A 25,358-nucleotide genomic window follows, 5' to 3' on the forward strand; every position below is an offset into this window, starting at 1 on the left:
AAACTATTTTTTCTGGGAAAGAAAAACAAAATAGTATTTTCATAGCCAACTCAAGCCTTCTCAGCAACATAAACAATATAGAACTTTGTCAGTTCAAGATGGAGGAACCAACCTTCAGTTACAACAAGGGAAAGAGCATAAAAGAGGTTGGGCTAAATGTGGAGAAACTTATTGAATTGGGTTTGGTGCTCCTTGGAAGACAAGATCGCCCTGGAATGACCTTTCCTGGAGAACTTTCCCCTTCATGCTTGAGAACAATTTCTTCCAAGTCCTCATCCACCTCTTTCAGCATCAGTGGTAACTGTCATCTGGCTCTTCTACAGCAATTTGTCTTGCCTGGCTTTTTCCTTGCACCTAGGACTTTTACCTACCACTGCAGTATACAACCCTTATGATCCCCATGAATTAAGTCCCCCTTCATGCCAGACAAGCAGATAATTAAAGTAAACAATCCACAGGTGGGATAAGAAGCTTCCTAAGCACAGCAGAGTAAGCAGAAGGATAGCTTTGCCATCACACAGGAGTGGGCTGTGTACACTGCCCTGCTGTGGACTGAGAACCAATTTTTTTTGTTTTCTTTTTTCTTTCTTTTTTTTTTTTTTTTTTTTTTAAACAGGAGACACAACTGTGCAAGTAGAAGCTCTGTAATTAGCAAATTCACCCCAAATGTAGGACACATCAGCTAAATTGCCTTTTTTTCCAGAAAAGAAAAAAAAAAAACAACAAGTAACTCCAGTAGATAAGCCAGTGATATAGGAATTACATGGGACAACAGAACATGAAAATTTGTCACTGCCTACTTACAATAAAACTTCAGTTGTGAGCTAGTCTGTAAATGACTGCTTATCATCATCATGAAGTCAGTAAAGACTTAGTAGTATTTATCTATTCACTACGAAAATTTTCCTCTGTTCTCTGCCCTCCTATCAAGGAATTGATCAATGACCAGTATAGCCCAGCTGCTGTTTGTATGGGCTGAAAAGTTCTTGTCCAGTTGAACTGAGCTCCTAACTATGACAGGAATCCACAAGCCATATAAACAAATGGATAGCAAAGATGATAAAAAATTGCTAAATACAGAATTTGATAGAAACAAAAATACTCTGACCAACTATAAACAAATTAATGCAGATTAAGAGTTTATTGAAAATTTGAATAAGGTTGCATTTTTTGGTTTCTGATCATAAGGAAAACTTTATTTCATGTATATATATTTCTATGTATTTCTGAGATTGATCCAAATTTTCTTCTGTAAGCCTCTGCTTTCTGCAGAGGTTTGAGGATCACCACATTAAGATATTCTAACTATTGAATTTGTGAAGTTTTGTTATGCCAATTTTATGCAGGAATAATAGTGAACAATACAAATCAAATCTGGAAATTGTATCTCATAATTTCAAAGGAAATTACAGTTACACTACAGTTACCTAACCTGAATATTAGACGGTATGCTCAGTTCTTCTGATATTTAATCTTTCTAATCATAGCCCATAAAGCCAAGAGACACTTCTATGCATTTGAAAAGGCTCATTTTCATCAAGGAATAGAATATGTTCAAGTATTTCATCCCTGAGGGAACAGAAGCTGTGTATCCGTAGCTCTGAGAAGTGGTCAAATCTTGACATCTGTCCTAGGACAAGATGCAATAAGACTTTTTTCCTCCACACTTAAATAGTACAGATTGAAAAAGAATTTCAGATTTATGTGCAAAGTAAAGTTGCAGATTTGTTTCTGTTTAGCTACTTGAATTTCTGTTGATACAACAAACTGCATGGACAGGCCCATTCAGAAGACCAGGGCTTTTCTCATGAGTACAGCCCACAAAATTGGAGAAGATGACAATGTTTTGAACAGACAGCTAGCAAAGTACTGTGGTTTTGCTCCTTTTCCCTGTTGTCTACTCCCTGCTACCACATAACTGTGGTTCCAGCTGAAACACACTACTGGATTGGTCCTGCTGGCTTATGACCAAGAAGAGTACATTCATGCACACTGATGTAGGTCTTTGTCCTATATTAGATCTCACTAAAGTCCTCATAGTGTCCCAGAAAAGTGTTCTACAAAGCTTGATTTCCATTTTCCTTGTGTCTTCTTTTAGCTTCTTCTGCAGCTACCCATGTTCTTACAGAAAAATTTCTCGAATGTACCAATTTCAGGAATACGCTCAGTAGCTTACAGAGTAAAAACATAAGAGAAGTATTAAAAAATATTTTGTATTTTATAATTCATGATTTATTTAAATACCCAGATAGGTTTTTAATATTTCAAGACAAAAATAAATCTATAATTCTCCAAACTTCCAAAGACAGCTACAGTATAACAGAGCAGGAAGCATGTATGCATCAAGTCTTGGCTCTGAGTGTGTTTAAGTACCGTTTTGCCCTGGTTAAAAATTCCCCCTTTGAACAGCTGTCTCCTCTACTGCCTTTCTCAATCTGCTTAAAACTCTCAGATTTCTTTTTATCAAGCTGTTTTGAACTTCAATGTAGAATTTCCCTTCTCATTAGTACTAGGTGACAAGTAGCACTGATATCTTCAAAAATTCTCTCCAGCTTTCTTTCATAAATTTTTGCAGTGAAAATAAAATTTTATGAAAATTCAAAACTAGCCAATGAGACACTTTTACTCTAAAAGGAAAAAGGCTGAGAGACTGAATAGCTCAGTAATGAGCTTCAGATTGGCATTGATTTTATATGGAAAATTCCTAAGTAGGATGATTTTGCATGACATAAAACTTCCTAGATAAAAAGGTAAATTGATAAGTAGCTATTAAACTGAGGGAAGGCTTAATAACAAAGAAGAGTCTGACTTGTATTGTCTTTTGCACTTGCAGTTGTCCCCATGTATTCTACCTCCCCTGAACCACATGCAGTATACGATCCAAGTTTAAACTGTTTTCTTCCACACCAGAACCACACATTGGTGTATCCTCACATATATTTTCCTTTTATTCGCATATTACTCACCTGGCTATATTATGTACATCATTATAAACCACCAGCAACTTTTTAGAAAGAACAAAATACATTATTTTTTGTACAGTGCTTCGTAATAATTTCAATACCAGAGAATCAACAAGACAGACCTACAAAGACAGGCCACATACAAAGTAATGCCCCTTCCTTCTCATTTCTAGCAATTAAATTAAATACAGACTGTAAATGCACCTGAGAAGTCTTGAAAATGAGTAAGAAAAAAAAAAGACTTAAAAGTGAGACCATTTCTCAACTATTTCAGATAAGCTTTCTCATATATCAAAAGAATGACTGCTCTAAAAGCTGTCATTTTAAAATAATAGTGCAGCGTTTTTCAGAAGTAACCAATATATCCTGACTGTGCTTCCTGTTGGATTGGCAATATGTTATTGGTGGATACGAACATCAATCTGTGGTTTGCTAGCCTCTTTTGGTAAAAGGAGCTTAAGCTGGAGATCATTCCTGAATTTAGCTAGGTTGACCAAACACTGTGTGATTTACCTTATTAGGAAAGATGGCTGACAGCAGATTCCATGTCTGCATTCCAAATGATTGCAGTTAACCACTGATGAGCCCATGGAAATTGCAATACAGTACTTTAAAAGATGAACTATACTATTGTTTCATTTTCCAGAAGAGGCTTAGCCTCTTTGTAAATTTAATCTAGAAGGAGAATAGGAGGAAGAGGTCCCAAGACAACCTGGGCTGCTCCATCACGCCTGTGTAAGGAAAGGTGTTAGAGGCCTTGCAGCAGGAAAGGGGAAAAGATAGTTCTTTATGAAGCAGAATCAGCTCCATAATGAAACATGATCCCTCAGTGTGAAAACTTCTGCTGTGCAATTCCCAGACTAGTTCAATTAATAAATGTGTGGTCTAAGTAAACCACATCCCTCCATCTTCTTTCCTGCTTTCAGCTCCAGGACAATGGGGCCTGTGTGGTGAGCACTGCTTAAATATCACTCTATTCATCACGTAATACTTAAAATATGAGCCTTTTTCTCTAAAGGACAGGTCAGGTGCTGAGAATTTTGGAGGGTAGTAATACTGTCAAATTTAATAACAAGAATTTAGAAGTGATCTAGCAGCTTCTGCTCATAAAATGAGTTTTATTGCAGTCAGGTCTTGAAGCAGAATTTTAAGGCCATTAGCTTCCAACACTTGAAAATATAGTGCCTTTTTTTTTTTTTTTTTAAATGTCATTTAACTCAATCAATTAAAGACCATTACTACTTTTTCAGTACAAATACTATAGGGCTCTTTAAGGATTTAGGAATGTACTTTTAGGACCTAGACAGTTCAGCTCAGAGAGACAGGAAGGAATATAAAAAGCAGATAAGTCTTCTCATCATTGGACTTCTTAACTTGCCCTTTTGTGGATGGCAGTTAAGAGTTTGCTGAGCCAGTGGTTAGCTGCAGCAATGCATAGCTCTTGTTCCACACTGTCTTTGTCTGTTTATCCCAGGGAAAACATAAGATGATATTAAAGGTCCCCTCCAACCCAGGCTATTCTATGATTCTATGATATATACCTGGTGTGAGGTATTCTTAGATCATCCAAAGTCTGCTTTGTGCAGTCATCTTTTCCAGCTTGGCAGTGAGTGGGCCTTAAAGACATTTTACTCTCTGCTAAACACAGAGAGATTTGGACATCTACCTGGAGAACTGTTTTTGTGTGCGAAACGTCTAGAAGCTGCAGTCCTCAGCAACTTCAAGGGCTCCCCACCCATCATCTCTGGGCCATAGGGCTAGCTGCACTGTTTCTGCATTCTCCCCAGCCTGAGGAGTTATAACCACCTCTACATCAGGACTTCAGCAGCTCTTAGCTTTCTCTTAAACCATTTGATAAATAAGTATGAAACACCTCTGTGTAGCTGTTTTCTGGGGGAAAGTTTATTTGATTCCAAATAAAAGATAAAATGTAAGTTTTTGGCTTACAAGATTAAGTACCCTTCTCCTGCTTTGCCTTCACCTACAGTTTCCAGTTTTTTGTTTTGTTTTGTTTTCAGTAGGGATGTTCCAGATCATGTTAAGCTCAAAGGATGAAAAACACAAGTAACAGAATTATGACAATCTTTGCTTAAATCATAACTGTATGATGCCGAACAAATTTTCTCTTGGTATTTATTCACTATTGTTAAAATCATTGCAAATAACAGTCCATTTGAAACGCACAGTCACTGACAGAAAGCAAAGTAAGAGCATTGAGCCGTTTGAAGCATGTCAAAACATCACTGGAGATTATCCACTTGCACTGCTTCAAAAACATTCATCACTACTTCAAAGAAAGGCAACAAGATGCTTGTAAGCCAAGAAATAATTGTTTGTTTTAACATAAATGATATGAGTAACTCATTAAAATTAACACTCAGGATCTGCTCATTTATTCTCACAGCACTCAAGAAAGTGAAACCATTTATTGAAGACTAATATTAACTACTCTGCCTTATACTACCTTTTGTACTGAAATCTGCTCTGAACCATAAACAAAGGTAATTATGAAATACATTGTTATGCTAAGGATGAGGTGGTGGAGTCACCATCCTTGAAGGCTTTCAATAAAAGAGTAGATGTCACGCTGAGTGATATGGTGTAGAGTGGTCACAGGCATGGGCTGATGATGGTTGGACTAAATTTTATTTGTCTTTCCAACCTCAATGATTCTATGATTCTCTGTGGCATATTTAATGTTGAGAGCGAACTCACTTCTAAATCCTACTTTGAAATACATACCCAGCCAACTTACATGATCATAATGATATTGACCAGAGAAATATAGACAATGTCAAACAAGCTACCCAAAGCAGCGCTCCCACATGTCCTTGCATCTGCTTCATAGCTACTCTTCTGGTGAGGGCAGAGAGAACAAGGCCATCTTTACTTTCAGGGATTGGTCTGAATGCTGTACACACATAGAATCATTAAGACTGGAAAAGACTTCCAGGATTATCTAGCCCAACTACCAGCCCATTAACTCACATCCCTCAGTGCCACATCTACATGCGTCAGCATGGGCTGGCAGGCTGTGCCATGGCTTGCCTCCTTGCTGAGCCTTTGTGAAATGCAGCAGAAGATCTTGAGATCTTGAGCACTCCATAACCACTGGAGTTGAATCAGCTAATATTCTCCAAAAATAAAACATTCAAAGAGGTTCTTACTGTAAGAAAGAACATGGATGTCATAGCTTTAAATTATTCACAAGGGTATACGCCTAAAAATCTATGTTTCAAAGAGATTGATTTAGGAACATTAGTTGCATAGACACTGTAATAACTGCATCACTGAAGCCTATCTAGTTACCTTCAGAAGTTTAATATTTTGCTTACCAACCTTTGATGTTTGAGACTAATCCAGTGTGTACTTTATCTAAATGGTAAAAGAGACCCAGAGAAGCTGGATTGAATGACATAACAGTTTTGCTTTTTTTTTCCCCCCCCACATAAGCTAGCAACTGAGAAGGGTGAACTCTACCTACTTTTGCATGGATTTTTGTCTTCACAGTAGATCTCCAAGACAACAGAACCCTGAATATAATGAAAAATATTTTCTGGACTTCTTTTTACCCTTTCTGTACTGTTCTGAAGACTACATCCTTTTAATAAGTAAAACAATCTACTACCAGAGCAATCAACCAGATGTTCCTGTTCTATCTATTCTCAAGTAACCACAACAGAAGAGGAAAAATATCTTCCCTCAATAGCCTGTTTTGTCTCAATTTTTAACAGAGTACTTATTTTAAAAACTTAGTGCCATACCATACTAAAAAAAACAAACAAACAAAAAAAAAAACAAAAAAACAAATTAAAAAAAATCACAAAATGAAAACCCCAAGAAACTAGAAGTACTAAACTCAGCTCCTAGATTGACAGCAAAAATATTAAACCTAATTATTAATAAAAACCACATCACACACAAATTAGCTCTGTTGTCTGCATAAGCAAATACTTTTTTTTTTTTTTTTTTTTTTTAAATACTGTGCAGGAAAAGGTGTGGCTGATAAAAAGTTCTGAACTTCCGAAAAAAAGGATGATAGTCACAATCCAGCTAAAGAAAGATTTGCTTACCTGTCACATGGATCAGGGCTCATCAAATACTCAGAAAGGAGGGACCTCCAGGTAGAAAGCCTCCCCTTGTGGCAGCCAGCTTTTAAATGAGGTATAAGGAGTTGAACTGCTTTCACCTGTGCTCCCAGGGCTGACTGTGTCCCTTCACTGGGTGCTCAACCGTTGGTTCAGGTCATGACTTAGCAATTCTCATACAACTGTATAATAATATCTTCATACATATCATATTTTGTACTTCTTGACTAATAAAACCAATCTAGTTACACGTGACTGATTTCAAGTGAAGTTTGACTAATCACTTCAATCATATATTACTCTTCCTACTTCTCAAGTGAATAGGTAGAAATGTATTCTTATGAAAAGTAAATTGTAAAGGCAATTTCTAAGATGAATTTTCAAACAAGTTATAAATATTTTTGAAATGCATTCTTATGAATAATGTCATAACTAACTGAACAGTCATGATGAACAGATGATGAATGTTTGCAAATATAATGCAAATCTTTTCCATCCACACGAGTATCTCAAACTCATTATCACTGTTATCTAACTGGCTTACTCTCCTGTGCAGTACTATTTTGCCCCATATCAATATTGTTAATGTATATAAGAAGGTTATAAGACATGATATAAGAAAGCCTAGAAGCAAGACTACCAATAATTTATGTAAGCCAATACTTATTTTATACATCCTGATTTTGCTATTTAAACTTTGAAATGGCAATATTCAATTAATAACATTTTTAGTTATCTGTGAAGACACTGGTATTTGTATTTTCTTGGCCAACTACTTCATAAAATGGGAGTTGTATATGGTTTGTGGATAAAGTTCAAGAACCAAGATCCTTGCCTTCCCCAAAGAGAAGACAAAACTAGGAATCCATCTTTAAAGAGATGCTTTAGAACTTCTAGGTCACCATTTAATGTTTGAGCCAAATGTAAAAGTTATTTACACAAGGAAAACTTTGGGCATGGCCATAGTCACACTACCTAGTAGTGGCTACCTCACTAGGATAAAGCAAGTAACATACTTCTTTGGAGAAAAGCTGCTGTTCCTCACCCCTAGAAATAAATATGCAGCTTGAGTAGACGGGAATATGCAATGCCAATAACAGAGGAGAAAAAGACACAAATGTGAGCTAACAGGAGCCCCACAACCCTCATTCAAAGGAGAAAAACCGAATTGTAAAAGTAATTGGTGACTTCCCCCTAGTGGCAGTTGAAAAGACCCATCTATCTCCCGCCCCGCACGTTGCTACTCAAAATGTTATTGGCAGCTTGGAGAGGCAGGTATGGGCTCCTGGTACACTGGAGTGAGCCTAAGCAGACCGCAAGAGAATACAGTGCTCCGGCTTTGACAGGGGTTACTCTTATCAGTTCTCCAAGGGAAAATTCAGGGTTCAAACAGGGATAAAGGCAGCCCAAGGATAAATATGGCTGCATCAAAAATGTCAGCAGCAGGGCTTTGTTTTTCCTAAGTGTGGGATGATATTCTGTGAAGTACTGATTGAGGATAGAGTCCCTCAAAAGAAGACAAGCAAGAGTATCTTTGCACACTTCCAAATGAAACACATAATGTTTTAAATTAGGATTGAGGGTAGAAATTCCTCCAGGTATTATAAAAAAGACAGAAGCTTAAAAGTTAGTGAGATAAAGTTATGCACACCAGAGTCAACAGGGAGAGAAGTTGTGATAAGTGCATCTGTCCATTACTAATTGGAAATGGCTTTACTCCAACACAAGAAAGTCCTAACACATGACCCAAAACAGGATTTTAACTAGCAGGAAAAGGAAATTGTCAGCTTTTTATGCCAGGAATATTAATATGAAAGAAACAACCTAAATTATTTTAAACATGCTTGTTGTCTATTCATAGAATAAGAAACAATGTCCTAAGTGGCAGAAGGGAAAAGGGGAGTTAAAACTGTGAGAAAACACCTATGGGGCCTGTGGACTCTCCAAGCAGCAGCAATGTTTAGGAACATTTCCAACGTGTGTCAGAAACAACAAAGACACAGCTGGTGCTGTCTGAGATAACATGAAATCCTGAGATCTTGGTGGGCCAACAGTTCTGTGATCTCCCTGTAAACCTCAAGTATGGTAAAATGATTGAGGGAAGCACCAGAACTATTTAGAATACAGAAATATCATTTGGTGAAAAGTTTCCAGGTCTGGGTTGTTTGGGATTTTTTATGTTTGTTTGATTGGTTTTGCTTTTTTTTTTTTCCTATCAGAAACCAAGATTCATGAGACAAAGAGTCAGAGAATCCTCTAATGGGCTGGTTACAACAAAACTGATTAAACAGCGTGTGGAGAACTCAGTAGAGCTCTCTGCAGCCCAACACATTTCTGCTTTGTCTGGTTTGGGGAAAAATGTTGGTTGTTAGATCGCTCTACTTTATAAAAGATGAAATAACCCCTACCTGGGTTATTTCACACTCTCTGGGCTTTACACACTTTCTGTTTTCAGGTGGATTATTTTTAGCTAGATATTGTATCCAGGGTCTACAGACAACAGCTATTTCAGGTGATGTTGTTTCTGTTTTCTAAACAGATGCAGAACTACAGAAATTCAGATTTTTCTCAGTTCACGTTTTTCTGATAAATAAAGTTTCATTTGAAAGTTTCTGCCCCTTTCCAGAAGTGGTGTAATACAATGGTGACATATATCCAAATGTTGGTATTGCTTTGGCTCCAAAATATTTTGCTGACTGAATCAAGGTTTGCAAGTGTTGCTGTGAGCATAGCAAATCTACATAGTGGCTTCATCATGATTATTTCACTGGCACTGAAAACCAGCTTCACATGGAAGGAAATACAGAAACAGTTTGCTCTTTGAAACAAGAAAAGGAACATCCTCTGCAGCCATAACAAAATTATCCTTCAATAAAAATAAATGTATCACCAATCATAACAATTCAATACAATTGAGACAGTTCAAGTTGTGGAAGAAGAACCACTTGTTTAATCTGAATACAGAAAAGATGATATTTTATTACTCTAAGTTTCAAAGAATTAATTTGGAGCTACATTACAATTTCTTTACATTGAACATGCTGGTACTACAACAATCCAATGTATGTGATTTTCCATTTCCTAAAACAGAAGCTTCTTGAACAAAGCACAACAAAGACAGAGAGCATTAATGTGTACTTTCATAAAGTGCTCTTGGAGTTAATGATGCACATAACACGATTTTATTCATAATTGTCATATTTATGCTGTAAAATTTTGCAATTCTGTATATTTTAGCATTTGTGCTGTTATTTATGATTTATCATAATATCTTTAATATCACTAGCTGTAAAATATATGTTCATTTCTGTACTGCAGGGAACCAGAGTTCTCTGTATGACATAGAACTTCTGGTTGCTTTTTGAGTTTTTTGTACCTTTAAAATATCCTGCATATGCGTATTGTAAAATAACTTGCTGAATATTTGTTGCATGTCTAACTGCATGCATGTGCGTTTCTGAATTTGTCAGTTTCTCTTTCAGTATATGCATATTTTAAAAAAAGCTGTACTAATTACTTCTTGTGTCAATAAATTTGGAAAAATATGTTACAAGTTCATTGCCCAAGCATAGATGTTTTAAAAGTTGGAACTGAGATGGGCATTAAGTAACTGCTGGGTATGCTATTTCTGATACAAGCCAGGATGCCACTGACCTTCTTGGCCACCTGGGAACACTGCCATGTTCAGCCAGCTGTACACTATCACCCTCAGGTCCTTCTCCTCCTTACAGCTTTCCAGCCAATCTGCCGCAAGCCTGTATTGCTGCATGGCATCATTTTGATCAAAGTGAGGGACTCAGCACTTGGTCTTGTTATAATGTGATCAGGGTATGTAGATAATCCCTTGTGTAATAGAAAGATAAAGCCCTACAATATCCACATTCCTGTGAGACAGCAAATCATAGAATCGTAGAAATCAAAGCCACAGTCAATCTAATCCAGAACATTTTCAGGGATGAGACATTCACAACTTCTCTGGGCAAGCTCAACCTCTTCCAGTGCCTCACCATACTTTCTTATGTCCAATTTATGGTCTTTCAGTTAACAGCCATTACACCTTGACCTGATGCTACAGGCCTTGGTAAAGAATCTTTCCCCTTCTTTCTTATAGGCTCTTAGTAATATACCGTAAAGCCCAGTAAAGTCTCCCTGGAGTCTTCTCTTCTTCAGGCTGATCAACCCTAACTCTCAACTTTTGCTCAGATTAGAAGTGTTCCAGCCTTCTGATGATGATACCAGGAACTCCACTACTTTTACTACAGATATTCTTGTGTATTCAGAAAATAAAAGCTGTTCTAAAGCAAGTTTGAGTTATTGGGTTAGCTTTGCATTGCCAGGCTGGTATAGAGCTATAGGATGAAAAATTATGGCCTGGTATGCTGAGCTACATATCTGAAGTAAAAGAAAACCTTATTTAAGTTCTAGTACTGTTATAAATCACATAGCAGAGCTTATACCAATCTGTATGTAGTAAATTTAATTGACTGATTTTTAATTGCAGGCATAACCAATCTGCAGATATTGGTCTCACTATAAGGGTTGTTAGGAAACCTCAGAGGTTACAAATTTAGGTTCATAAAGATCACACTTTACTAGACTACCTTACTAGTGAAATTAGTTTTGCTGAGTTTTATTGTTTCTAAGTTGTGAATATACAGAACATTTAGAAGAGAAGGAATTATGCCCTCTGCTTCTATTCATTTTCTGCATTATGTTTGCATACATTTCTTCATTAACTTCTTATGTATATATGTAAGAATACAAGAGGAGTTCTCAAATACATTATGTAATGGGAGATTTAGAAATTTATGTACATAAAAGTGGTGATTTATTCTTTTACACTTCTGCAGATATATTTAAAAATGGTTTACATTAAAAGAAAAATTGCATTGCCAAAAATAATTCTCTTCTGAAATAACAAACTGAAGAGTTGATGTGGGAGGAAAATCTAAAGCAAACAACAAAAGGAAATGAGTGCCTGGGAAAATAGAACAGATTAAACCAAAACAATCAGGTTCAAGTTGCCAGAGTTTTTGTTTGGGTTATTGATGTTACTGTTCTTGAATTTCAAGTTCAAGAATGTTTGCCTAAATATTTTCTGCTTTTCCCTTCATTAACTCAATTTTTAGAAAGATCATGAAAATTATTGATTATTGATTCATCCCTATCCAAGATGAGTTCTGCTTTGGTGACAGAATACCAGTATTTTAACAGTCCCAGGTCCAGGACAAAACTTCTTGTCTCAAACTGTATCAGTAGTTCATATTACTATGTACTTATTAGAACAAACAGAAGTTTGCTTGGATTTAAAGCTGGGGGCAAAACTAGTACTTGTAAGTAAAAGGCAAGATTATGTATCCATATATCCTCTGTGTTTGATTGAGAATAATTGTAGAAAAGTAGAAAGAAAAAAAAAAAGGCTATATATTTGCTGTAACACCAGTAGTTACTTCAGTGGCCTATGTCTACTGGCTTCTCTAAACAAAAGGACGATGACTACAAAAGGCAGGGTAGAAATTTGAAGTACAAGTGAAAAGGTCACTTTTTAAATTTTGATTCTTGTCATACTGATTCATTTCTGTAAGTAAGATTCATTTCTGAAAGAAGAAGGGTCCATTTGTAAATATAATAGTTGATATTGGAAAGGAAAACTTTGCTTTTGTCTTCATCAGTCAGCTGACTAATGTAAATCAGTATTCTGAACCCATTTAACCCAAGGTTAGATTCATAAATCATACAATCATAGAATGACTGAGGTTGGACAGGACCTTGAAGATTGTCTATGTCCTTTCCCCTGCCCTGAGCAGGGCTGCCCCCCAACAGCTCAGGCTGCCCAGGACCTCGTCCAACCTGGCCTTGTGCACCTCTAGGGATGGGGCACCCACAGGTCTCTGGCCAGCTGTGCCAGAGCCAGCCTCCCCACCCTCTGAGTAAAAAATTTGTTCCTGACATCTAACCTAAGTCTCCCCTCTTTTAGTTTAAAGCCATTCTTCATTGTATTATCACTATCAGATCTATCCTGCTTGTAAAGCTCCCTTCAAGTATTAGAAGACTGCAATGAGATCTCCCCGGAGCCTTTTCTTCTCCAAGCCAAACAAGTCCACAGACCTGCGCATGCTGCACGTTTTGAAGGCAGAGAAGCTCTGTCTATGAAAGGTTTGACCCAAAGCAAGGTAAAAAAAAGTTTTCATTATTGAGGCTTTTATTGATGAATAATAATGATACAGTGTGGAACTTTGAAATCATGAGAATTTTTGTATAGAATACTATACGTTTTTTTTTAATAGGAATTGAAGTTAAAATCTGAAGACAGAATTCTCTGAAAGTCTTCTAGAGATTCAAATAAGTCAATCATTTTTTCATTCTTATTTTTATAATCTCTCAAGCAATTTCTATATTCATTTTAGCAAGAAAAGTGTTTCCTTTATCTGCAAATGAAAATGAACCCTTTCATATGCACAATCTCTCTTCTGTTGGAATCTGTAGAAGAAAAACACCATGCATTCCACAGAGAGTTTAAATTATATTATGAAAGTGTCATGGCCATTTAATATATTTAGCTCCAATTTCTAGTGGCTTGGATGTTGCTACTGCTGTCTTCTGTAGGCAAAATAAATGCATTCCAGGCTTAGGACTGCCACAGAGATTTACTGTTCTCCTTGAATGTATCTGCTGTTTTCACAGGAAAAAAGGAGGGGCATACACAAGGCAATGCTCAGTGCTATATTTACATAAATAAGTGCATATGTATAATGTTATTTTAGCAGTGTACAGACACAGAGACATGTAAAGTACAAGGTTCAGATACACTTACAAGAATATATCCATGAACCAATCACTGCATTATGCATCAGGTAGATTTGTTTGCACAGCTCACAGAAACAAGGGTGTAGGATTGGAGCAGTGGAAGCAGATGTTTAGGTAAAAGGGTGAAAAACAGCTGGGAAAAAGGAAAGTAGCAGAAGCTGTGCTGAAAAAAAAAAAATAAAAGCGAAATATAAGACCAGATGCTGTTCTAGTTGTGTGCCTCAAAATATCCATCCAAAGATTTTGTGAGGCAGCAAGTGGAGGTGAATACCTAGGTTTGCATAAGGATCTTTCAAATTGTTGCAGTTTCAGAACTTCCTCCATTTCTCTGGACCTTCACACCCTGAGCTCAAAAGCTGTAATTTCATAGAATCATAGAATCCTTAATGTTGGAAGGGTCCTTTAAAGATCATCCTTTTCATTTTCCTTCTTATAAAATTTAAGTTGCGAATAGCAGAGTTTTGACAGTTCCTTAGACGGAAAGAGATACAGAAAGAGAAAATATGCAGAGAAAAATCTATTATGCACTCAGAAAAAAGTAGGAGAAAAGAAACGGGATAGGTAGGAAACAATAGATGGCCTATCTTCACTCAACAACTTCAAGAACAAGGAAGCATCGTACACAAAAGCCTCATTTTTATTTAGTATCGTTGAAACATTCCTCCTGAAAAATTTGAAATTCTAACTTTGAGAAAAATGCTCCTGAGTGGCTGTGGTTTTAAATCTTGGCTCCCTTCCACCATCCATCATCAAAGAGCATTACCTTAGAACTAACTGCAAATCTTGCTTATTTCTATCTGAAGCCACCAGTCTTTTTTTTTTCTTTTTTTTTTTTTTTCAAAATCACACTTCATTTCCATAGAGCCATCTGTGGCAATGAAGAAATGTATTTGAGCTTGAGATAAGCTGGCTACTCACTAAAGTGCAGCCCTTTAGTTTAGCTTGAATATCAACATTCAAACATTAATTTATGCAAGTTTTTATCAATTAAATAACATCTTGGAAATTTTTCACTTTCTCCCCTTGACCCTTCATAAATTTCTCTGTCCCTACAATCATGCATTCACACCAGCACCTTATCACTTAGCAGCATGCTGCTGTGCCTCCTCCCTAATTTGTAATTTTACCACATGCTGCCCACACTTGGACTGCTCCCAATGACTGACAGTCCACTGCATCTCTACAGCTGCAGACTCTTTTTTCTTTCACTGCTCCTGTAAAATGCAGAGAGTTTTACATATGCTCTAAAGTATCTTAATGTAATTAGAGTTTGTCTTATTAGACAGTCAGCCAGAATGTTATGAGCACTGACAACTTAATAATGACTTTCATGGTATTTGTTATTATTAAAGACACAGCTACACAAATGCAAGAACTGCAAAGGAGTTCTGATGTTACTGCACTCTTAAGGCTATAATTTTAAAGTTTTATTTAAAGAGAATGTGAAGGTTATGCATATGATCTCTAAAAGTCTCAGGCCAAATACATACTTATATCTATTGCAATAATTCAAAATAATTTTCATTGAAAAACCTTCATAGTTCCAGGGTTGTGTGTCCTAATGTTTTAATCTCTATCAATGAACATATAATTACATTTGTATCAAAGGAGACTAACAGCAGCACCACAAATTGCCTTAAATATCTCCAAGGATACTGCAACAATGGAAAACGTGGCTTTCAGTACTGTTCATGAGGTAAGCATAAGGCTATTATGGAATTACCATGTCTACTGGGAAGTTAGGGAAAAAAGAGAGTTAAACAGAACAACCTTTGCTGGAATCAGAAAGAAAAAAGGACCAAAAAGGATTTGATTCCTGAAAGACTTGACTGACCTTTAATAAAGGGTTAATTTATGTTGAATGATTTGTGTAAAGACAGATGACATAAGTAGATGAATTCTGAAAACAAGAATGGTCTTATATCATATTTTTTGGGGTTTTTACAGCATTTGTATTTCATCCAATCCTATTAAAATTATCAGGAGGTTCAAGAAGATGTATGGCAACTATTGATTGAGAAAATTGTCACGATGTGCAAAAGTGGTTAAGGTCATTTCAGTGACTCTGAACTCCTTAAAAAAGGGCATTTAAGTAGAAGAGCTATTTTGTTTCTCTTGTTTTACTTTTTTCTTTTTTTAATCAATCACTCAGCATTATAGAACTTCTGATATAAAATTTCACCAGATGTTCCCTGACAGTACAGAAATGGACATGATTTTCCTTAGAAAGACACATGCAGTTACTCTTTCAAATGATGATGTTTTGCTTTTATCAGCAATCAAAGAATTATAAAATGGAAGAAATTGGATGCTATAAAATTTTCTTGCTAACTTTCATATATACTGAATCACATAAAAGAAAAATAACTCTGAAATGTTTTGTTGTTGTTGTTATTGTTTTTTCCTCATAAACCAGACATATTTTCTCATCAAGTTTGCAACATATGTATGCCATTCCACAGAATTTTGATGATATACATTAATTATAACTCTTAGTCTCTGCCAATGGAAGTAAGATTGAGATAGATACGAAGTAAATTTAGGAAGTTGACAAACCAGGGAACTAAAGCATAAATTTTGTAACACATAATGCTGAGCCTTGCAAGCCAGAAACTTCACTTTTTTTCATCTTTTCAGCTGAAGCATTTAAAGAAAATTGAGCAGATTTCAACTTTGTGCTCCATGTTGTGGACATTTTTGCCAGTAGACAAGAACTTAGTTTCAAGATAATTATTTTTCCTGAATCTGATCTTCTTCCTCACTGTACTTTGGAGGACGAAAAACATATAGAACAAGAGACCATCAATAAGAAGCAGCAATTTGCTTCTTATTAAAATTCTTGGATCTAATTTCCTTTGCTTTTTGTTTTCACTAATAACTTTAATGGATAAATATTTTTCAAGCTTTTCATCTCCAGTGTTGACATATCTCACATCTGTGAGCATTCTTTTTTGACCCATCTTCACTTCTTGTCATATAATACACTCATATTTTCCCAAAAGCTAACTTGTGTCTGAATCACAGCTTATTTCAGAATAATCTGACTTTTCTCCTACTTGTAGATTCCACTGCTTTATTATTTTGAAGCACACTTACTGCATTGTGAAAGAACACACAGATGTATCTCCATGTAAATAAGAAGCAATTGCACTCAAATTCAAAATTGTTTATACATTTTAGTGGAAAATAAGGAAATCCATAAGCAATGCACACATGTGCAGTCTTTTTAAAATTAGTTGTTAAATTTGGACTGTATCCACGAAGACCAAAGTATAATGGAGATAAAGGATTTAAAGTTTTTCATTATGTTTGACATTAGTGGTTACTTTATGCTGAGTTCATATACTTTCAGAACCTTTACATATATTTTCCCCATTCCTCTTTTTTTATCCCCACTTCGATTATCTAAATCCACCAACCTACACTTGGTTCCTCCTCTAAATACCCCAAAATAAATCCTGCCCAATACAGAACAGTCTTCTCCTGTATTCTGTCTCCCAGCTAAAAAGGCTCTCACTGAAACAGAGCGTCTTTTCCGAATTCTGGAGTCTCCCTACCAAACCTCATCTGACTGCTCTTGTGATGGCCTGAAAACAATGCAGCAGGGTATTATTTAGGCTCCTGCCATTACCATTCTGTGCTTGTGTAGAAGAGCTTTTCTGTTATAACTTAAAGTCTGTGTTTCTCACAATACTTAAGCACTCCAATTTGGGAGCCAACATCTGACTTTCTCCCATAGGTGCTCCAGGCCTGGACACAGTACTCTTGGTGGAGCCTTACAAAAGCAGAGTAGAAGGGGAAATTATTCAAAGACCATTTTATAGTATAAGTCATGAAAATAATTGATTTGCTTCCATTTATATTTCAGTGCCAATGCAGAACTGTTAAACTTCTCTGCTGTGGAATAATCTTTGGGATTTTTGTGTACATGTAAGAATCATAGAATCATAGAATTTCAAGGTTGAAAAGGACCTACAAGATCATCTAGTCCAACCATCCTGCCAATTACCATTGATACCACAAGCCACTAATCCATATCTCATAGCTTCTCATCCAGAAGCCTCTTGAACACTGCCAGGGATGGCGACTCCACCACCTCCCTGGGCAGCCATTCCAGTGCCTGACCACTCTCTAAGAGAAAAAGTTTTTCCTTATATCTAATCTAAACCTCCTCTGGTACAACTTGCAGCCATTTCTTTGTATCCTGTTTGTTGCCTGGGAGAAGAGGCCAAATCCCTCCTCATCACAACCTTCCTTCAGGAAATTATAGTAAGCATACATAACACAAGACTGTAAGAGACCTTGCAGGTAATCATATCCACTATTCTACAGTTATAACATGAAAGTCAATCTTAAATCTCATTTAGCAATATGCTACACTCCATCTTATGTTTAGCTAATTTCTGTGCTCTGACACACTGGACATTATTCCAGAACCTCATTCCTCTGGATTAGAAAATAACTTTCTGAAAATGCGGCTAAAATGACTACTGACTAATGTATATCAATAAGTTCACTCTCTTCCCTTTCTCCTTACCTCTTGGTATTTACACTGATCATGTTTATATATTATATAATATATATATATTATCACATCTCAGTCTTAATTTTGATCCGTTAAAGAATCACACATTCTTTTTCTCCACTTGCTCTGTATTTGTAAAATAATCTAAGAACTCATTTTACTAAAACCTGATTTCTAGGTACTTTTTTGAACATGTGAGCCCAGAGTTGTCCATTATCTTTCAGTGAATCTTTTGTAGTATGTTGCAAAAGAAGGAAGATCCATTTATCGTCTGCAAATCCAACATGTACACTTAATCTGATAATTTATGGAGATTTGCCAAATAGTTAACAAATCTGAAATACTTACTTAAGGATTGTACCAATTCAAAATGAAGCCATATATAAATCCAGATAATCCATTTTTATATTCAATGAACTATTTCAGACTAAGTTTCCGATACTAGAATTTGATCAGCACTTAATATTTGCACAAGTAAAAGGCAGCGCTCATTCACTCAGCTTAAAAGCAGAAGCCAATTCATGTAAGGGTGGGATCAAATTCTCAGAAACTGGGAATCTCACCAAGAGGAGGATGGAATTGATGCCGAGTCTGAGGAGCAAGAGGAAGCTTGCTCTGACTTAGTCCCAGAAAAAGGGCAGGAGCAAGTATGAAGACTTTAGTCCAGTTTAGTTTCAAATTTCACCTTTAGCACAGTGGTTTAGAACAGACCTACAACTATAAGTGAATCCAAAGCACTGTAAAATATCAAGCAAACAATAACAAAAAGCACAGAAAAATGTGTTGAATCACCAAAATTAAACCCAGCTAGAATAGATGGTTCTGCTCATTATTTCCATGACAAATTTTGTTTCTTAATACAAAACTGATTAAAGTGCACAGACAAGCACAGCTTCTATTTAATTCAGAAGTGCAATTTTTCCTCTTATTTCTGAAAGTCATATGGAACTCAGCTGTCTCAACTATTAAAATCTTCAATTTTTTATTTTTTTATTTTTTATTTTTAAGCCTACAATATCTAATACTAATATCCAACACTGATTAGGAACTAGAATGGGCCACAGAGCATTCCCCCAAAATAATTCAAACATAATTTGGAAAGCAATGGTCAAACTGTGTCAGTTGGCCTCAGGGTCAGTAAATGGACCCTGGGATAGTTAAGCTAATTAGCAGGGAAACTAAGCTAAGTGACAGTAGAATTTAAAAGGTATATGTAAATATTTCAGGACACTAAATAAAGGCCAACACTTTTGCTGAATTTGTAGTAATAAGCAATTAATATAAATTAAATAGTTCAAAAAATTATCTTAGTTAAACAGAATTATTTAATTTAGTTAATCAGAATGATCCAAGATACTGTAATTAAGTGCTTATTTCTCTAGAATACAACCAATCATTTTTTGTTTCAACATGCAATACAGAGTTTACAACATATTCTCTTTGTTTCAACCATATCTTTGCTTATTTTTTGTTGGGTCTGGCTTTTGAAGTTTTGGTTTTTTTTTTTTAATTTCTTCAGTAATAAATAAATAAAACTCATTTTTGGTAGTGTTTTTGTTGCACTCCATCTCTGCACTCACCTGGATTGTCACTCTGGACCAAAGGTAGCTACAACCTAAGTAACAACAGGAGTTTAATTCAGAGAACAACATTTTCTGTCTGCTTTCCTGGGCTGATGATTTCAAGCCTACATTTTGACTGATTCATCTTAGTGATTAATCGGTTTTAGACTCACTGCCTGCATTCAGAAAGGAGGAAGAGGTCTTCAGATATTAAGTGCATTCCTCTTTTGTGTGCATAAACTAGCTGCAGATAACAAGGTGGAATTGAGGGAAATGTAACCATAGCTGAATGGAATTATACTTCCAAAGACTCAGATTTTAAGGAATAAGATAGGATTATGGAATAAGCACACTGGACTTGAAGGATAGAAACCAAGGCTCTAGCATGGAGGTTCTGAAGAAGAACGTGCTGAGACTCTACAATCTGGGAAACAAGAAGTATGGAGAAGACAAAAAGGAGGTGGAAAAGTGTAAAAGGCCAACAAAGAGGAAGTGGCTAATACTATTCTGAGCTGCATGAGACAAAGTATCAGGTCAAAGGTGATTAGTTAATTAGCTGGTCAAAGGAGGTGATCTTTTCCCTTTACCCAGCACTAGTGAGGCCATACAGGGTGTGCTGTGGCCTTTTCTGAGCTTCCCAGTACATGAGAGACATGGACAGGCTGGATTGAGTCCAATGAAGAGTCATGGAGCTGATGAAGGGACTGGAGTATCTTTCCTATGAAGAAAGACTGGGAAAGCTGGGACTATTCAGCCTGGAGAAGTCTCGGGGGAGATCTGATCAATGTCTGTTAATACTTGAAGGGGGTTCGATGAGGACAGAACCAGGCTCTTTTTCAGTGGTGTCCATGACAGAACAAAAGGCAATGGGAGCAATCTCAAACAAAGCAGATTTCCTCTGAGCATCAGAAAATATTTCTGCCTTGTGAGGATGGTTGAGCTCTGGCACAGCTGGCCCAGAGGGTGTGGAATCTCTCCATTTAGAGATCTTCAAAAACACATCAGGATGTGGCCAGGGGCATACTGTTCTGAGTGGATTAGATGGACCCAGAGGTCCCTGCCAACGTCAGCCATCCTGTGATTCTATGACAGGACTAGTAAGTCTAGAGAAAAGAAAGGGAGAAGTAAACTGCGTAAATCCCTGCCAGAAAAATCCACACCATCCATATCTTTTTGTAATGTATGAACAGCTGATATAACACTGGTATTTTTCTTTCCATTTTTGAATTTTATTTTCTTTTTGCATTCTTTCACCTTAAATTACAATAATGTCCACTTATACTGTCTTTCCTGCTATCACTCTTTTCTCTCTCTGTAGTTTCATATAAGTGTTGATTTTCTGAGAACGTCAGTTAAATTTCCCTGTCCTCAAATACTCTCATCTAAAATGTTTATATTTATTATGTTTATGAAAGCTAGGAACAATCCTTGGGAACAACCCATGTCTCTTGACTCAAAAAACAGGCGAAGAACAAAGCTGCCAGAGAAGTTCTCTTATTCCATAGCAAAACTATTTTTCCCCAGTCTGCGGTGTTCCTTCGTCACGTGTGACCTGTAAACAATTAGGAGTCTGACGAATGTTAGGAAAGAGTTTATAAGCATATGTTTTTTCAAACTGTTTTCAAACAAGTACCTGGATATATTTTGCCCTTTCTCTAGGATAGTTTCTAATAGGTAAAAATTTGAAAAGAGTTGTAAGAAAAATAAAAATATCTGTCTTATCGTATCTAATGCTTTCTCTATTAGATCACTGGACAATGGAAACATGAAATCTGATTATGCAATTGTTATTAGTTGCCAGACCCACCATTACCAGTAACTAGCTTTCCAAACTATTTTGACAGTTAATATGGTGTGAGAAATGTCTGATATAAAATGGACATGGTGCATTTAACTCAAGTAGTTAATGATTCATGGAATATATCTTGGATGAAGGAATATGAACTTATATTACTTAGAGCAGACTGTGCTACAGATTTTACTAAAGATATCCAAATTGATGAAAACACAGGATGGAAATTAAAATCTCAGCTACAAAGTTACGTTTCATTGCCAGTGAGATATTCATTGTCACCCGACTATGTTACTGTGCTTCTGCAAAGGAAAAAAAAATAAGCACGCTTATTTGCCTGTTCTATTCTGTCCGTTCCTTGGGGATTTGCACAGAGCACCCCAGCATAATTCCCAGTGAATCTGTGCTATAATGACAATATAACTAGGAACCAGTATGAGTGCACTGTGATACAAGAACTGAACTAAGGCTTTCCAATAATAGTGATAGTGTGACTAAAATATTTTTCTAGGAAAAAAAAATTCTCTCCATATATACAGTCTATATTAAATATTGAATATGTAATTGTATTAATCAGATTTTGTGAGAATGTATAGTAAGCTATTTCAGCAAATAAGTGAATTAGAGTTCATAAGATCTCCACCAGCTTTCCAAAATTCAGCAAATTCTGATCTATATCAAAATAACTCAAATAATCATGTAACATCATAATATATACCTCAACTGAATGCTTTCATTTAGCAATGATTTAAGTTGGTTATCACTTAAAATCCTTAGTTCTTTGCACTACGTAGGAGTTGGAAGTATCTTGTATTAGATATCTTCTTAATATTATGGAAAAGTTGTTTACTCAGAAGGGAAGTCTGAATATGGTTGTTAGGGCTAATGCACAGTTCCAGAAATGTAATCAGGCTAACCAGGTCTGGAAGGGAATTCAGAGGAAGCAGGTAGTCTTTTGCAGGTGCACTGTTAAAAACAAAATCTTTCCAGTTTCCTTTCTGTGCCTATTTTTATCATGCCAGCTATCAAAAATCTCCAGATGATCAAATTTATCTTAACTGTGGATCAAAAGAAATGGGGATTAGGAAATGTTAATCTTAGAGAAGTCAGGTATCTGCTACACAGACTGTAGTTCATATTTGAAAACAATAGTGTGCTGTTACTATGTAACTCATATTAGAACATCTATATTCGATCCTATAACATCATTGTGAAGTGTGAAGAAGTTCCGCCATAGAAGAGAATCCCTCAAACTGTTTGCCCATGGTTATCCTCCAGTTCTTTTCATCACATGACGAACATTCAGTCCATCATGTCATTTCCAGATGGTCCAGCCTCCAACAGGAAGGAGATATTTTCCTCATCCTTCCTTCTGGCTGAACAGAACATCACTCTTGTGGTTTTGAGCCCTTGCTTCCAGTGGACCACGCTATTCTAATCAAGACTAGCCAATGTGCAGCTAAATTAGACAAAATTATTTCCCATCTGAAAGGCTAGGAGAAATCTCTATACAATTAAACAGTCCAAGACAAAGCTTTTCTTGATGTTTTTCTGTATCTTTTGCATGTACAGCACATGATGTTACATTCAGGATGAATTTAATGGAGTAGTTCATATCATACACATACCATGACTGAATTTGGCTTACACTCTACTCTGTAAGCTACAGACAGAGGATGGGGAGTGCCAAAACCAATATTAACTTTCTCAGTGTTAGTAGAAAAAGGATGAATTAAAAATTTCATTTCAATATAGGAGAAAACACTTCTTATTAATCTCTAAATAAAATAAAACTAATCAACTTTTATAAAAGGATTCTCCTTTAAAACTATGTTTCATCCTTTTTTTCAGTTTACTAGTGCAGGAAACATTCCTGGAGTAATAAAGACATGCCAAATCCTATAGCAAACACGAATGTTTTCCGTTTTAAAATTCACATCCATTTTATTGCAAAGGACTCGAAGTATTTTTTAAAAGATATTTGGATAAAGATTAATCTAAAATACTCACTACGGAAAAAAAAATATGTGCAGATTTGGAAATCCAAATATATAACATGGAACACCTGCAAAATCTATCTCTTCATAAACTGTATTAACAGAAATTCTTTTTTTCTGTGTCCTTTTTCTGTAAAAACCGTGATACATTAATTTGTTCTCCTAGATGGCCTTTAGTGGAACGCAATCATTAGTAGCAGTTGAACAAATAACTGAAAGTCACATGATGTGCATTCAAATGACCACATTTGCTTTCATTCAGGCCTACTACAACCAAGCCTTTTGCATCTCTAGGAAAAGGCCTTCAACACTGTAGATTTTTCCTCATATTTCTGATATAATTTTAATAAGAAGGACATTTTAAAATAAATGTTACTGACAGTTTATGGAACAACTTCTATGGTTTTTTTTTAATAAAATTTTCCTTCTTAAGCCCTGGTTCTTTTGGCCAAACACAATTAGAGGGGCCCAGCAGAAAGTAGTTGAGAGAATTACAGTAGCATAAGCTGCCTATAAAGTCTGTTTCAACAAGTGTGTGGCCAGGAATGTACTGAATTGCTTGTAACCCTCAAGAGATCAAGCAAAATTCCCAAGAGGGAAGAGCCTTGTAAAGCTTCCCTCCCTGTAAGCCTGCCTAGCTGGGCTCCACAGCATCCTTGCACAGTGCTGGTTGTGTTCCACTGAATTCACATAGGGTGATTTCTTCATCACACAAAAGCAATTTAATTGCAAAAGCATTTGCAGCCTTGGGAGGAAATGCCTCTGAAATGAATCTGAGGGCAGAGATGAACAGTTTAAAAATGCATTTGCTAATTGCAAATCTTTATTTTGGAGTCTGGGTTTTTTCTTCTCAGACATACCTTAAACTAGTAATATGCTCTTCTTATGTCCCTGAGAATTACTGGTAAGACAGCACTGTAAAGCTGCAAAGAAATAAAAGCTATGTAAATATCTTCTTTCAGTTATTCAGCTTCAAAATCCAGTGATGCTGATCATAAATTTCTCTGACTCCTATGAGTACTGAATTGATTGCTTAGCTATTAAAATTCATTAGCAATAAACTTAAATGTGCCAATAAACAGTTTCAGGAGCTTAGGTCTGGGGGTGAACTATGTTTCTATGTGATTTTTGCACAGTCCCCTCTTTTATGATCTGTAACATAGACTACATGCTGGAAGTGTATTAGAGGCAAGCAGACGCTAGAGCTGACAACAGTGAATTTTAAGGTATTTGCAAACCAGTCATTTTATACAAGTTACTTTAAAATTTATACATTATTCTCTAACATAAAATGGTAGTAGGTTTTGTTCTGAATTGTGCTACATAATAAAGTCTGTATTTAGAGTAGTTTAGCAGCCAGATGCAGAGAAAAAAGTATGTCCAGATGTTATGCCATGATTCAACACCATGAAAAGTTCATATACGCAAGTTAACACTTGTGTATACCTCCCATTGGCCTTGTACATTTTGTAGGGCTGTATTCTTTAAGTTCGACTCATGGAAGAAATGCTTGAATCTATGAGATTGTCATTTATACCTTCAATCTCCATGTGTATGTCATTGTAAATCAAAAGCAACTCCAAAGAGCTCAAAGGGAAAAAGTGGTATGAGACAGAAAAGCGAA

Source organism: Meleagris gallopavo, chromosome 2 (genome assembly GCF_905368555.1).
Source record: "Meleagris gallopavo chromosome 2, MGAL_WU_HG_1.1, whole genome shotgun sequence".
Taxonomy (NCBI): Eukaryota; Metazoa; Chordata; class Aves; order Galliformes; family Phasianidae; genus Meleagris; species Meleagris gallopavo.